The sequence below is a fragment of the Alligator mississippiensis genome, chromosome 7, assembly GCF_030867095.1.
Source record: "Alligator mississippiensis isolate rAllMis1 chromosome 7, rAllMis1, whole genome shotgun sequence".
Classification (NCBI taxonomy): Eukaryota; Metazoa; Chordata; order Crocodylia; family Alligatoridae; genus Alligator; species Alligator mississippiensis.
Window position 1 is genome coordinate 31755256 of NC_081830.1, and position 9882 is coordinate 31765137.

The 9882-nt window shown below is 42.1% G+C and overlaps 1 long non-coding RNA gene across 1 annotated transcript; it reads right to left on the minus strand.

The window, feature by feature from the left end:
* Positions 1 to 455: 455 nt before the first annotated feature.
* LOC109283677 (uncharacterized) lies at positions 456 to 9573 on the minus strand. Its single transcript, XR_002090947.2, has 3 exons — positions 9435 to 9573; positions 2675 to 2877; positions 456 to 2205 (listed from the first exon to the last, which is right to left on the minus strand). It is a non-coding gene; the product is annotated as an uncharacterized LOC109283677 (long non-coding RNA).
* Between the last annotated feature and the right edge of the window lie 309 nt (positions 9574 to 9882).

A 9882-nucleotide genomic window follows, 5' to 3' on the forward strand; every position in this document is an offset into this window, starting at 1 on the left:
TCTTGCTCCCTATGTACCTATATACTTTGGTTGCCAGTTTGATTTCCATGCATGCCTTGGCTTTCCTTGTCTGATGTCTGCAGATCTTAGCCATGTGATTGTACTCTTCTCTGGATGCTGAACTGTTTTTGCATTGTGTGTACACTTCTTTTTTCTTTTAATGATAGTAGGGGGTGGGAGAAGGCATCCACAGCATGCCTTGCAGTGAGTGAGTAGGGAGGGAGTACTTGCACCCATGTTTTGGGGATCCTAGGTGATGTGTGACCTGCAGCTGGAGGTATTTTCACTGTTTGGCTTTCCATTCTTTCCAACATATGAGTTCAGTAAAGTTCAATAGCTGGCAATTGTGCTTGCCTGACTTGGGGTGGTTTGTAGGAGGGAAAGGGGAGTGTTTGGCTCCATTGTTCTGGGTTTCCAGGGGTTGGGGAGGCTGCAGTCAAGTACAAAATGAGGACACAGCTGGTTGTTAGAAAGATAGCTTTTATTGAACAAGCAATGTGTTGATAAAAAGTGCCAACAAAAGGAAAAAAATTGGGCAGTAGAGTTGTTGCTGCATATCAGAGTGGCCAGCTGCAGCAGTGTAGGAGGGTGAGAAATGATGCAGTGTGGGATGCCTGGAGGACTGACCAGCCCTGTGTCACAGAACATTTGGTGTCCACATTTAATATTAAGCCAGTGCACTGTGAACTGGTTCAAAAGAGGACCTAATTTCCAGGCATCTTTATACAGATCAAAATCTTTTCCCAATTCAAAACAAATCAAACTCTTATTGAAACCCAGCCTTTGTACAAATGATAATCTCACTATAATTAAAAAAAAAAACTGTGATAAATACTGGGAAAATGTTGATAAGATATCAGTCAATAATGTTGCCAACATTTTTTAAGAAAATGAAAAAAAAATCAATAACATCAAAGACTTGTTTCACAAACTCTTATTTTCTAGGAAAAAGGCCTATTTTTTTCAGTTAAGAATACCCAGAAATAGCAATTTTTTCATGCAAAATCATTTCAAGCCAGCCAGATGTCAGAGAATCCTTGGGCTGACACACAAATGTGTCTGGAATCCATGTATTTGGTCAAATTACATTGCAGGCCTCTGATCACTTGACTACCACATTGGTATACTGGTTCATCCACCTTCTGCATTAGCCAAATCATTAGTCAAGCAGATTTTTATTCTTCTTCTAAAGAGGTTCTGCTGGTTTTGGTGTTGCTGGGACCTCTTGTATCCCACCCATCCCCTCAAAAAACTCCAAGCACTCTCAAGCATTAGAGTGCAAGTCAATAAAGAATATACTTGACCTTTGTGTCATCTGTGATTCAAGATTAAAACAAAACTGGGGTGGAGGAAAGAAAGGCAAGCTCCATTGTCTTTCTCTTCCTGGCTGGTTATAAGTATCACAACATTTTTCAGGCAGATCACAGAGACTGAGTTGGAAGGCAGTGGTATCAGCAAATTACCAGGCTGTAGCAGGAGCAGTAATTAACAGGGCTTTGTGTTTCCCTGCATTTGGGGCTGTCACTCCTGTTTACATACTGTTCTGAGTTCCCTTCCCTTTGTGTTCCCCAGCTTTGATATCCTGCCGTCTAGAGCAGCAGTGTTTACTGTTTATGCTGTGTTTTTAATAATTGCCATGTTTTAGGAAATAATTGCAGTGACTGTGGGCGAGGGACCAAAACAGAGGGATAATTATTATGATTTGTGTCCTAGCCCAAGGGTAGAAATAAGGTGAGCATGGAGAATGATCCACACCTTTTATAGAGACAAGAAATGATCTTCGCTGCCGGCCTTCTGAGAAGTCACCAGAAGTGTCAGATGGTCACTAATTACCCTCCATCGCCTCTGCCTTGGTTCTGTACCTCCTTCTGCATGGGCTCACACTAATGATGGGAGTAAATCTCCTCAGATCTTCAGCTGTAGGAAAATGACTTAGACCTATTTGTACCAGCCCAAAGAAGACCCCTTGAAACTTTTGCCTGGCGGTAGAACTGCAGTCATGTGGCAAGAGAAGTCCTCCCTGTAAGCAGCTATTAAGCAATCATTTCTTTTGCACTAGCAGTTCCCTTCGTTTTCCCTGTGGCCAGCTGAAGGATATTCTTGTTCTTTGTAGATTTGTGCCTTATATTTATCCATCCTTTCTTCAGTGTCTGTTTTCCAATTGCATGGTTTCAGTTGCATACTTCTACTTGCATTGCTCTCAAGCTGGGGGAGGGAAGGATCTGATGTCACAAATAGGCATCAAGGATTCAGGACCACTCTGGCCTTTCCATACTGCTCAGTGAAATCCTGGCTAGGTAGGTTGGGGAACCTAGACTGGAAAACACTGAGAATGGTGGCTTCCTGAGCTCATACAGTCCACCCCACTCCCAACAACCAAATTATTCCCTACAGCACGTTTTTTTAATGATTAATTCAAGCTGATTTTAAGTGTATCAAGGGACAGTGCTTCAACCTCTTCTCTTTGAGAAGCTGTTTGGTACAGTAATAGATCTCACTGCCAGGAATTTTTTCTTGATATTCAGCCTATATTTTCCTTTTTTTAATTTAATCTGTTACTACAAATTATACTCCTGTGTACAACAATAAATAATCCCTTTCCCCTTTGTGGTGTTTACATCTTTGAATATTTACAGGCTGTTATATATTTCCTAGCCAAGCTAGATGCATTTACCTCTTTTCATCTTTCCTCATAAATAACGCACACCAGCTCCTAATCATTTTTGCAACTCTTCTCTGCCGTCCTTCCAATTTGTCAGTTCTTTCCAGTAATGAGATGCCCAGAACTGAATATATTCCAGGTGCATCACAACAATTTCAGGAGCAGCACTTGGATTAAACTTGTGCACAGAAGCTCTGCCATATCACAAGAAGTTCCTGAAAGACCACAAAAGGAGATGCTATCACAGTCAGGATTAAGATTCTGGAATTCCCAATCTGAGGTTTAGAGATCTAGTTTCCCTCCATTTCTTTCACCAAGCCTTGTGAGATCGACTTACTAAGTCTGAACTTCTGTCTTGTCCCTAAATATGTGGGTAAGACATGGAAATTAGTGTTTTCAGTGTGGACATGTAGGTAGATTTCCCTCCCTGAATATATACATCAGAGACTCCCAGGTGCGGGCTACAGGGTTCTTCTTGTACTTTTCCAATAAGTGCCCTCTAAGATGATCTGCCCCCTTTACAGGTCTTGCCAGTAAAAAGGGATGGGAATTTCTAGATGTTCAGAGACAGGGCTCAGCCAGAGAAGACTTGGCTGTCCCCAATGCCTGTTGCATCTTCACAGCAGCAGAGTTGCAACAAGAGCTATGCTGTATTAGCAGAGCTGCTTGGCCCTGGCGCTGTAGAGGGGGAATTGAAGAGTGGTGGCTGTCTAAGGGAGATCATAGAATCACTGAACCATGAAGAAGTGGGGCTGGAAGAGATCTCCAAAAGTGATCTAGTACAACCTCCTGCCTGCATCAGGATCTTCCCTATCTAAACCTCCCCATACAAACCATAACCTAAACTCTACATAAGACTACTATCAACCCTGTCACAACACAGACCTAACACCTGAACCTGCCACAGCTAGAGCAAGGGAACCACATCAGCCAATGTCCTGCTTCTATAAAAGGTTGTCAATATATGCTCAAGAGGTCCCAGGTAGAGGGCCATGCCCCCTGCTACAGAGGAAGGTAAAACCCTTCACAGTTCATACCAATGCGACCATGAGTGGAAAAAAAGATGGGTGGGACAGGTGGTGGGGAAGGAGCCAGGAAAGCCCAGAAGCACGGGGAATATGCATAGGCATCACTATGCCCACATCATTTCTGACTAGTGGCTGTGCGACCTCTTCTTGAAACTTCCAGTCAGTGATGGAGAGTCCACAGCTCCCCTGGTTTTCTATTCCATTGCCTCACTATTCTAACAGTGAAGAAGCTTTTCTGGATATCCAATCTAAACCTGCTTTCTGCAACCAAGTCATTGGTCCCTGTCTTCCTCACAGCAGCAAGAAAGAAAAGGTGCTTTCTCCCTTTTGTATGGCAGACCTTCAAGTATTTGAAAACTGCTATCATGTGCCCTCTTAAGTGCCTTTTCCATAAACTGAACATACCTAGGTCCTTCAACCTCTCCTAAGATGACTTTCCTTCCAAGCCCTTGATCGTCTTTGTTACCCACCTCTGAACCCTCTCCAACTTCTCCACATCCGTTTAAAAAAAGTGTGTCCAGTATCTAGATGAGACCTAACCAGTGCCAAGTAGAAAGGTACTCTCACCTCCCACATCTTGCACCTAATGCTTCTACTGATGCTTCCCAAAAGCACGTTCATGTTTTCGTGCAGCTGCATCACACTGCAGATTCATCTTGAGTCTGTGATCTACCAAGACTCCCAAGTCCTTTTCCACAGCACTGCCATCCAACCAGATGTTATGTAACTCATTTTATATTTGTGTTCTTGATTATTACAAAAGCATGAGTTAACCTTGTGCATAAAGTGCCTGGAACAACCTGGGGAGCAAATGCAACTATGCTTAAAATGGCCACTCTAGCGTTTGTTTTCTCTTCAGCAGAATATTGCTCCCCAGTCTGGAACAAAGGCATGCACACAAAGATTGTTGATACACAGTTAAATACAGCTATGTGGATTATATCAGGAATGCTAAAAAGTATGTCATTGCTATGGCTTCCAGTCCTAATGAATATTGGTCCCTCACAGCTCCGCTGCAATGGCACATACATGAGGGAATATCATAATGCCATCAGTAACCAAAACCTCCCAATCAACAAGGACATCACCATACCATCACACCATAGGAAACTCTATGATGACAACTAGAGCATTGAAGAACAATGAAGGGAAGCCTGGGCAAATACCAATCTGCTGCAGAAATACATTTTCCCCCAGCTAGGATTTGACCTACCAAGAAAGGTTTGGTCCTCCCTGAATCGCATCTGGCACTTCATGAAAAATGTGGATACCAACTCCATATATGGAGAATCAAAGACAGTCTGGGCTGCAATTATGTTGCAATTTTTCAGACGGTGCAACACACTGTGAACAATTGTCCAAATAGATCGTTTAATGGCAATCTAAAAATCAATCCATGCAGCTACCCCTGAAGCAGGTGAATGGTTATCAAATTTAGATATTAATCTATGAATATTGTAATCCTAAAATGTCATATGAAAGAAGAAGATTATTCTTCCTTAGGCATAGCACCTTGCATTTGTCCTCATTGAACTTCATCCTGTTAGCTGTAGCCCAGCTATCCAATCTGTCGAGATGCTTCTGAATTGCACTCACATTCTCCAATGTGCTCACATTCCTTCCAAGTTTCTTGCCATCTGCAAACCTGGGGTGACAACACAGGAAGTGGCAGATGCCCAGATTCCACCCCTTCTCCCTTGCAGAGCCCAACCTAAACTGGACAATATGGGTCTTTACTACTCAGGAATATAGGAAGGACCACTTGAGATTTCCACACATTGCAGCCAGGATGCTTTATGGATGTGTGTCTCTGTTCACAAACCATTGTGCACATCTGTGCTTGCCCATGAAATGTGTTGTGAGAATGACAGAGCATTTCTAGTGCTAATAAAAGCACTTCCAGTGCAAATGCTGTCATTAATATTTATTCATGTTGCTGTTGGCTTCTGAAAACAATTTGGCAAGTATTTATATGCTCTCTTGAATATTCATGAATGAAGCAAAACTTGTGGTGGCCAGTGGTTCTTATACTGTTGATCACAAATCATGGTCTGCGCAGCAATTGCTTGTGATCTGCAGAGACCTCAGTTATCCTGGGGTGCTGGTTCTGCCTTGCTTCCTCCTTGGAAGAGGTGGGAGATCCTCATGATAGGCAGCAAATGAGAGGATTCATGTTTTAATGTAAAGGGAAAACTATTTATTTACCTCAAAGATCTTTGAATATACAGAAGTGCTTTCCATAACAGTGGATGTTCAGATGAGCATTGGCAGCAGAGACCACAAGTATGTTCTGTAACTTTGAGCAGGATGCTGTCATCTGTGCGCTTGTAAGAAGAGGGCAAGTGTTCACGGGGCAAACCTCTATTTAAGTTGAAAGTGTTTGAGAATCACAGCTTCACAGAATCCTCAGAACTCCTCCTTGGAGTACGTGCATCATACTGACTTACTTTCCCAGCCCTGATCTTCTTTAAATTATTAACAGGCTTGCAGTGACATTTCAAAAAGGCTTCTGGTGATGCCAGTCCATTTTGTTTCAAGTAATTCCTGCCTCCCCTCTCCCCCCTCCCCCCCCACACACCCCTTTCCTTCTCATGTTGTTTACGTAATGGGTTGAAGTAAAATATCTACTTATGGCAATTTATCAAGGTGGCCAGCAGTCATTCTAAACCAAAATCACGGTCTAATCCAAAGTCTTTACACGACTGGTTTCAATATCACTGTCTTGGCAGGTGCACAATACCCAAGCAGGCTAGAATGATTTACTCTAAGACCTTTGAAGGAAACAAGAGAAAGAGGGGCAAAATTGACCTGGAGCTAGAGCAGATGGTCTTATTTAGAGCTGAGCAGGAAATATGTTCCCAACCTTTTGAAAATTGTTGACATTTCAGAAAGTTTTCCCATCCCAAATCAAGATGAAAAGTAAAAAGCTCCAACATTTTAGGAACCAAAAAATGTGACAAAAATTCCCTTGGGAATGCAGATTCTTTTTTCAAGCAGCTCTAATGGTAAAGCTGATATCTTTTGGGACTCTCGTCTCTTAAGTTGGCAATGAGCTTGGAAGGCCATGCACACTTCCTAAAGTAAAGGTTAATTCAATTTAGTTTTAGTTGAATCATGACACAAGTTAATTGTCATTTTGGAAATTGAACACTGGCTATTTTTTTATTAAACTTTTTAGCACAAAAATGTTGTTGAAGTCAATCTCTTCCAACAAAAGAAATTGGTTTTGACAAATCTGCATTTTTCAATCAACAATAAGTTCTACTCAGTTTTTCAAGGCAGAGTGTTTGGTCAAGGAGGACTGTTTTCAACTCTACAAAATACAAGTTATCCAAAAATACTGTCTCCCCCATCTATCTGGAGGCTGAAGAGGCACTTGTAGAGGGTGACAGATGGCAGGGTACACTACCAGGTTGTCCAGGTAACTCGATGTGCATCTCCAAAACTTTAGTTGCAAGAAAACATATCTAGAAAGCAGCAAGAGAGAAGATGGGCCCTCCCACCTCTTAGTCTAATAGCCTAGCAGTTGGCACACTTTCCCAGGGAATGGACAGCCTGGGTGTTAGGCTCTCAAATCATACAGAGGCAGCTTAAATATCCATCCTGCACTTTCCAGCAAAGTGTCTAATTACCAGGTTATCAACTAGACATTGTGCAGATCCATCTCCAGCTCTCCTCTGGAAGCTGGCCCATTTGATTGCCTGGAGGGGGAAATTGAAAAGGCTGAGAAAAGGAGAATAAAACAGAAGGAGGGTGGCTCAATGAGGCAGACGTTGCCCTGGAGAAGCAGGGGTCCTAGCCTCTGGCCTCAATGGAATAGAAGCTCTTTCAGTGTTGTTCAGTCATTTTAACAAAAAAATAGTACATGCAAAGTGCAGAAAAAAACACTGGTGTCAGGGCCCAGGCCTCAGGGGTCCCTGATTTCATCCTGAGTTTGTGAAGATCCGAAACATATATCCACTCAGTTCAACCCTTGGCCACACATCCCCATGCCATTTGTGCTCAGCTCATGTTTGATTAATAGTTGTCCTTCCCTCAAGAGAGAGCAGGTATTCTCTGAAAACTTGATTCTCCTCTCTCAGAGTCAATCCTCAGCCTCGAAGTCAAACCAAATGCAAATATAACAATGCCTTAGAGTCTTCTCCAGTAGTCTCTTGGCCAGCATTTAGTATTCTCCGAATGGTTTCGGATGCACCATGTCCCAAGATGGGAATATGAGTATGGGTATGAAATCTCTGAAGGTCCAAGCAGATAAAGGCTGGTTTGAATTGGATAGCCTTCCATTTGAATTACCACTCATATTGCATCAGTGCACCTTTGTCTCAACTAATCAGAGCCCCATTTATGCTAGCCTCATACAAATTACGGTGAGAAGCCTTCCCAGATAACCACTCAATGGACATGCTCTTAATTCTGCACATGGGGAACCCACCCACAGAGAGAGTTAAATGACTTGGGGAGTCTGTGACACAGAAGAACTACTCCACCCAGCACCTTGCTTATGAGAGTATCCTTCATCTCCAGTTCAGATACCACCTAGGTGAGAACAGCAAGCAGAATGGAAAATGACTGGCAAAGTAAATTGCTTTTCACACCAATGTTGTGAATGTTCCCCCTTAATGCCATGAGGGAAGGACACTGCATTAGAAAAGGGCAAATGCTCCAGAGTCCCTGCAGACTTGTCTCCTCTATATGTGGAAAGATCCTGCTAGTACAACATGCCAGATAAGGACAGGCTGAGGAATAAAAAAACCCCAATCCACATCAAAGTAGAGATCTCAGTCAGAGGACTGAATTCCTAATATAGAAAATTCCTTTTTTTTTTTTTTTTTTTTGCTAGGGAGCCTGTATACAAGCAGTCCATGAAGCATTATTTAATAGGCTGAGCACTGAAGACAGACTGTTACCAGGAACTCAATTGTTTTATTGTTGAGTCAACAATAATTGTCTGTGATTTCCCCTGTCTTGCATTAATGTTCTACAGTCTCCCAAAAGGCACCTTTGGGGACATGAGATTCAGTCCCTGAGGACAGGCCAGTTAATTATTTGAAATGACTCAATAAATTGATCAATTTATTAGATGATAAACAGGTTGCTGTGTTAGTCAGGGCTGCAAATATTAATTGATTTGACAGTCTAAAGCTTGGTAAAACAAGAAGAAGGGGCATCGGGGCATCGCTGTATTAATTAGCCACACTGAAACTGCTTTTAGCTGTTCCTGAAGTTTAATCAATATGCTACAGTTGAGTCCCAAAAGGCTTATGAAAACAGTCTTTGAAATCCTTTAAATTGTTGCCTCTATAAGGCTTTAGAATTTTCATGTATTCTTGTTCTATTGGTTTTTTAGGGGGGGTTCCCCCCCTTCTTGAAAGCAACAGTGACCCAGAAGGATCTCTGGTTGATTTTTCTTTATTATTTGTATCACACACCAGAAAGAAAAAAAAGGGGGCTTGTTTTATAATAATAATAATGACCCTCTGCATTAATTATCTGTTGTCTACTTTCCTGTGTCTATATGTAGTAAATTACTTCTATTGTCGTAATCTGATGTGAATCGCCAGTGTCATTTAAATCATTTTGTTCTGCATGCATAAATACCATCCAAACTGATTTGATGCAGGGTTATATTTAAGCATCTTAAGGACAACAACACAGGAAGAGACAATAGAAAGAGAACAGGAGGAAGAGGGTAGAGGCAGAGTCTGGGAACAACAGAGCAGAGAGAAAAATGGAGATTGACTCACCTCCCTCTGATGTCACAATCTCACCAGGAAAGAAGATTGATTTATTGTTCATATGGTAGTAGCAAAGGGAACGGGGATCAAATGAAGAGCTTGGTAAAGAAGTGGAGTTGGCATTACCTCTAGGATTATGTTTCAACTGTCCAAGGGTGATCTAATCACCCAGCAGAAAGGTCAGAAGAAGATAGGAGAGGGGTGGGTGGAGAGAAAGTCTATAGAGGAGGCAGTGGAAACAAGAGGATACAAGTGAGAAAGAAAAAATGAAAACAAAGAATCTGCAGAGCAGAAATCAGAGGAAAGAGGGAGGTTGTGGTTGATTTTTAGCTGGTGGCACTTGGGTCACTATCTCATTGTCTATGTTATCTCTTAGAAACTACTACAATGTGAATGCAATGCATGTAAGAGCAGAAGGAACTAGGGGACAGTCCGAAGAGCTGTGCTGACTATTAAT